Source organism: Vigna radiata, chromosome 2 (assembly GCF_000741045.1).
Source record: "Vigna radiata var. radiata cultivar VC1973A chromosome 2, Vradiata_ver6, whole genome shotgun sequence".
Lineage (NCBI taxonomy): Eukaryota > Viridiplantae > Streptophyta > Magnoliopsida > Fabales > Fabaceae > Vigna > Vigna radiata.
In genome coordinates, this window is record NC_028352.1 from 24,457,929 (window position 1) to 24,463,928 (window position 6,000).

Here is a 6,000-nt window from a genome sequence, read left to right on the forward strand (position 1 = left end):
AATATATGTTTTGGTCCTCATATTTGTACCCAATTCTCAATTGGGTCCTCATGTTTTTTTTGTCTCAATTAAATCCAAATATTTGTTAATTTGAGGCAATCAAGCCCTCTCCGTTAACTTCTCATAACTTCGTTTAACTGTGCTGAGCTGTTCTAGGATTAATTGGTCATTTTAAATGATTTCATTACATGGAAAATTTGCACGTGCAAAACTAAATTCCTCCAAATTTTTGTTAGCCCTAAACCCTTATTTAAATTAAGACATTGTTTCCCATTCCACCGTTTCACTCAAAGCCACTTGAGACTCAAATTCCTTCCTCTGAGCGAAAAACACAGAGAGGGGTTTGCTTCCCCTGCACATTCGTGCCACCGCTCCCATCCGGCCAGCCACCACGCCACCGCACCACCACCCTCTACTCAGTCTACAGCGTCACCGCCACCGTCGAGCCAACCACCAGGGTTTCTTTTCATGCTCATCTTCATGCGCGAGAGAACACTGTTCTCGCCTCTCCACCCCGCATTCTCGTTGTCGCGACGATCTTCGTGCTCGACCTGAGGCGCCGCCGGCGATACAAGTTGCCACCGCAGTCCTCGCCAATCGTCACGTCCGTGCCAACAACGCCAACTTCCTCCTATTCCTTCACCAGCGGCGAAACCCTCTCTTTCGATAAGTGAATAGAAATGAAACCCAGTCCCCGACATTGCGTCATCCCCATTCGGCATCCACACTCGCCGCCAACAACTATCTTCTTTTCTCAACATTTGTATTGTGATGGGTTTGGCTCTTGGGGTTTTTGGTGGTTGATAAGTGAAGTCGAACAGGATGTTGAACTGAGTTGTGTTGGCGGCTAGGTTTGGGTTGTTAGGATGGATTGGTGTGTGATGATGGGAAGCGTGGTGGAGGTTATGAAGTTGATTTGGTCTTCTCTATTTTAGTTTGAATGTAGGGGAAATAGTTGAGAAGTATGAGAAGGAGGATGGGAATGAAGATTTGGTGGAGATGAAGATGGTGGAATGGTATTGGTAGAAGCTGTGAGTGGCAAGATGGCTACGACTTGAATATGATTTGTTATCTTCTCTGTTTTTCAATTACTAAACAGTATGGAGGGGAGAATATTATCCTTTTTTTTGGGGTTTCATCGTTGGAAGAAGATGGAGGAAAAAAAATGAAAATAATTGATGATCATGAAGGCCTTTTTGTGTGAGAAGTTGAATTTGGGTGGGAGAATGCGATCCTGTTGTGTGTGATATGTGTGGGTTTTTCGTTGTTAGAAACGAAAGATGAGGAAGAAGCATGTGGTTGTATGTGATGGTTGCAGGGATGAACTCGGCTGGAGGGTCTGTGCGTGAGGGAGGATGGTGATGGTGATGCTGGTTAAGGGTGGAGATCATTAATAAAAGGCAAAAGACGCAAACAGAGGAGGATGACGAAGAAAGGGGAATACTGCGGCGACCTCCTCCCTTCTTTTTGCTGGCTTCGTTTTGCTTTGTAGGTGAAATGGGAAACAATGTCTTGATTTAAATAAGGGCTTAAGGCTAACAAATTTGGAGGAATTTAGTTTTGCACGTGCAAATTTTCCACGTAATGAAATCATTTAAAATGACCAATTAACCTCTGAACAACTCAGCACAGTTAGACGGAGTTAGTGGGAAGTTAACGAAGAGGGCTTGATTGCTTTAAATTAACAAATATTTGGATTTAATTGGAAAAAAAACGCGAGGACCCAATTGAGAATTGGACACAAATATGAGGATCAAAGCATATATTTAACCTAAATTAAATATATATATATATATATATATATATATATATATATATATATATATATATATATATATATATATATATATATATAATGACATCAGTAGGTTTAACAAAATAGGTTAAATCAAATTATCTTTAACTATAAGAGTTCTATCGCGATTTTTGGGTTTAACAATCTGGTGAAACTGGTCTTGTAATCATTGTGGTATGGTGATTCCTTGAAGGTCAAATTTGAAGAGCGTACGTATGTGAGATAAGCGTTGCTAACCCTAACCTACTTACTTGATGTTCTTGTTGTTGGAATTGGGGATTAGGGTTTGAGGTGGAAATAGAGGGTGGAGTGGAGGAGGAAAGTAATGGTGGAGAGGAAGTGGATGGTGGAGTAGAGGTGGACAAAGATGGTGGACTGGAGGTGGAAACTAATGGTGGAAAGGAGGTAGATGGTGGAGGAGATGGGCAAAGATGGTGGACTGGAGGTGGAAACTAAGCCAGATATCTTTCATGTGTTTTTCGCTGATATCCATTTAGGACCAAAGTACACAATTTTAAATTGAAAATGGGACCACATTCCACATTATTTTACCAAAGGGGAAACTAAATTTAACATTATATATAAACACTTGAGCATAAACATTGAGTTTCACCTTCGCATTACATGAACACCTACACCTGAATGTAAACATTGAGCTTCACCTTCACATTGTTTATGTGATTCTGGCTTGTGCAATTTACAGGTTGGTGCCCATGGATGCTGCTTGCGAACTAGGGTTTCTGCGATTTGGGTAGTGATTAATTATGTTTATGGTTTGCTGCAAGTGTGAATTGGGTTTCCAGGTGTCGAGATTGTGATTTTCTTTTTCATATTTGGGTTGGAATTTCTGGTTTACAGGTTTGGGATTTCGATTCAGTTCTTGCTTAATGGTGGTAAGGCGCAACGCATGGTGGAGATTTTGCCCTGATTAATGGCGACGCAGTTTAGGGTTTCATGGTGGCTAGGGTTTGATTTTTGGGTTTTTTGTGGCTTTTCTCTGCTTCGAATTGTTGGTCTGTGTTGATGGTGGTGACGGCGACATGGTGGCCTGAGGGTTTGGTGGTGGCGCATTTCGTTCTGCGGCAGCAACGACGGCTAGGGTTTCACGGTGGTGACACAAGGGTTTATGGCCTTAGGGAAAGTAGGGTTTCACGGTGTACTCATATCCTTTTACATTAACATTGCCACATCAATGGGTCACAGTTGCCACGTCATAAAAAATTGGACAGGTCACATTTGCCACATCATTGCACCGTTATGTTTTTAACGTCGAAAGCTAAAAGGACCAACTTGAACCGTTTTTAACGAAACATGGGACAATAGTGAACTTTTTTACAAGGTAGGACGACTTTGAACACAACGCCCCAAACTAAGGACCAAATGATGTATTACACCATAAATATACATGCAGGAAATGGGCTATCACAGGCATTCCATGTTGTCATGCATTGGCTGGTATGAAGTTTCTCAATTTAGATGCAGAGGACTTCATACCTTGCTATTTTAGGAAGTCAACATATGAAGAAATATACTCTTCAATTATGTATCCAATAAATGGTAACAACATGTGGCAGATTACCACATATAGTGATGTCTTCCCTAAAAAAAAAGAATATTGTCAGGGAGACCAAAGAAGAAAGTAAGGTTGCACAAATGGGAGTTGATCAGGGACGATACAAGAATAAGGAATGGTGGTCTACATAAAAGATGTGTCATTTGTAGGAAATTAGGTCACAACAAAAGTTCTTGCCAGAAATCAACCCAAGAATGTGATGTCAACCGTGACCAAACACAACAAAACAACCCAGCAAATGAACCAAACATGCCATCATCAAATGAGCCTCAAGCATAAATCTCACTGTTGTCAACACTTATGATGTTTATATGTGACAATTTCAGCATATATTTTTGTAAACTTTTACTCATCTAAACAATTTGAGCACTAGATTAATGTTTATGGAATGTTGTCTTTGTTTATGGAATGTTATCTTTTCTTTCGGATTAATTTGTTCATAGCTTTTTTATTTTGAGCACTTTATTAATGTTATCTTAATTAAACGTTCATTTCTCTAATTCGTAACAGAAGCTTATGATTGATAGAATTGAAGGTTTGACAAGAATAAACAGGACTAGACATTATAATTAAATTTGGTCTTATATGTAAAATGAAGGCATCCTTATGAAGTGTATTTATCAAAGGAGTATAATTGTGAACTCAATTACTTAAGAAACAACTCTTCATTTCATTAAAACAGAACAAACGTACAATAAACTTACAACAAATCATCCCTTTCTCATCAACATTGTAACTAAAATTATTTCTATTAAACATAAAACAGAAACCAACAACACTTTCATCCACTTTTGTATAAATTATTTCTATTACACAATGAACACTGATTTGTATAAATTCACTATCATTTTTCTAATACTATCCATTTCTTCACTGTTCACCAAAGTTTTTTTCTTACTTTCGCTCTTGACTCCTTTGCTCTTGGCGTAGCTACCCCTTTCGTCAAACCCAATATCACTGCACCATTTGAAGAAGTTACAACCAATGTCTTCACCACCATTCTGTAAAACAAAATTCAACGACAATGTCATGTTCTCAGAAATAGTACTCCTAATTAATTCGGTTGAATCTAACATACCATATACTTGGAGCATCCCCAAAATTGTTTGTCCCGATTCTTCATAATTTTCGTAGTTTTCACCATAGATCTCTATTCATAATGGTAGATCGGTAAAGACATAGCATTTTCCTTCCACCAGATACTACAAGTACAAGTCGGCAACATTCTTTTCGAAGAAGAAGCACAAGCTCCAACACCACCACACCCATCCGCGTCGCGAGGTCAAACACCACCATAACCACCCGCATCACACAACTACAAAGTCCAACACCCTTTTAAATTAGGAATTTTTACCTTCACATTAAGGATTAAATAAATCCATATTTGTTGGGTTCGCAATAACCTCATATTGTGCTAAGTGATAATTAAAGGATACCTGAACATACCACCTTGCAAGAAAATTAACGTCCATAGCAATTAACAATTAAAAAGAGCATTTCCAAAATGATTAAACAAAAAAAAATACATTAAAATCGTGATTTGAAACATATTTTAAATAAGATGAAAAACATTAAATTTGAAAAATCAAAATCACATTCCAACTACGTATTTTGAAGTTGCAGTTCGGATTACAATCTCTATTAATATACTTTCTCAGTTGTTAATTATTTTAACATATATGTTAAATAAGTGATGAAATTTGGTAGAAAAAGTAAAACCAACAAAATTTTGTGATTTTATTAAGTTTTATTTAAAAATAAAATTTGTGCTTGGTGTATTTTTCAATCTACACGAGTATAGTGTTAGCAAGTTATTTTGCAATCCGTTTAAATGTCAATATAAAAACACTTTTGACACATTAATTTAACAAAACGAATTTCAATTTTGTTACATGTCAATTTTGTTACATGTTCACCAATTATTGTTTTTCACTCCCAAATTAAAACGAAAATAATAAACACATTAAAACCAAAACACTTAATTTACAACTCGCTTTTACTTTGGAGGAAAAAATGGATCTTGTAGTTATCCTAGAACGCCATGCGTTTATGTACCTTTCGAAATAGACTAAACAGGAAGGTTGAATAGAGAAAAATAGAGATTATGTAAAATTGATTTAGTGAAAGAAGGAAGCTAGTGAAAAAAATGGTTTTTCATCTCCCAACATGTCTCAAGGTGTTGCGCAAGGATGATTGATATTTAAGGTTAGGTGGGAATAAATTCTAAAGTACTTAATGAGCAGAAGGGCCATAGGGTTTAGTCTTGGAAGGAGTTTGAACGAAATCAGGACATGTGACATAATGCCATCCTAGTAGAGATCAAACACAACTACAATATTTGACACAATTTCTGCTCACAACACATGTACAAAAAAACATGAAGCATGTGAACAGCCACTTGAATAAGGGTAAACTAATCTATTCCTCTAATTCATCAAACTAGCATAATGGCATTCTAAAAACCAATCTCAAGGTTTTTTAGATTACAATTCTTTTCATGGTAACTCAATATACAATATTATAAACAAATCAATACAATCAAGAGCTGTCTAAATGATTTCTCTGGCAAAAAAATCTCAAACCGCTTATACATCCTCCACACAAATATAACACTTGCTAATCATGATGAACA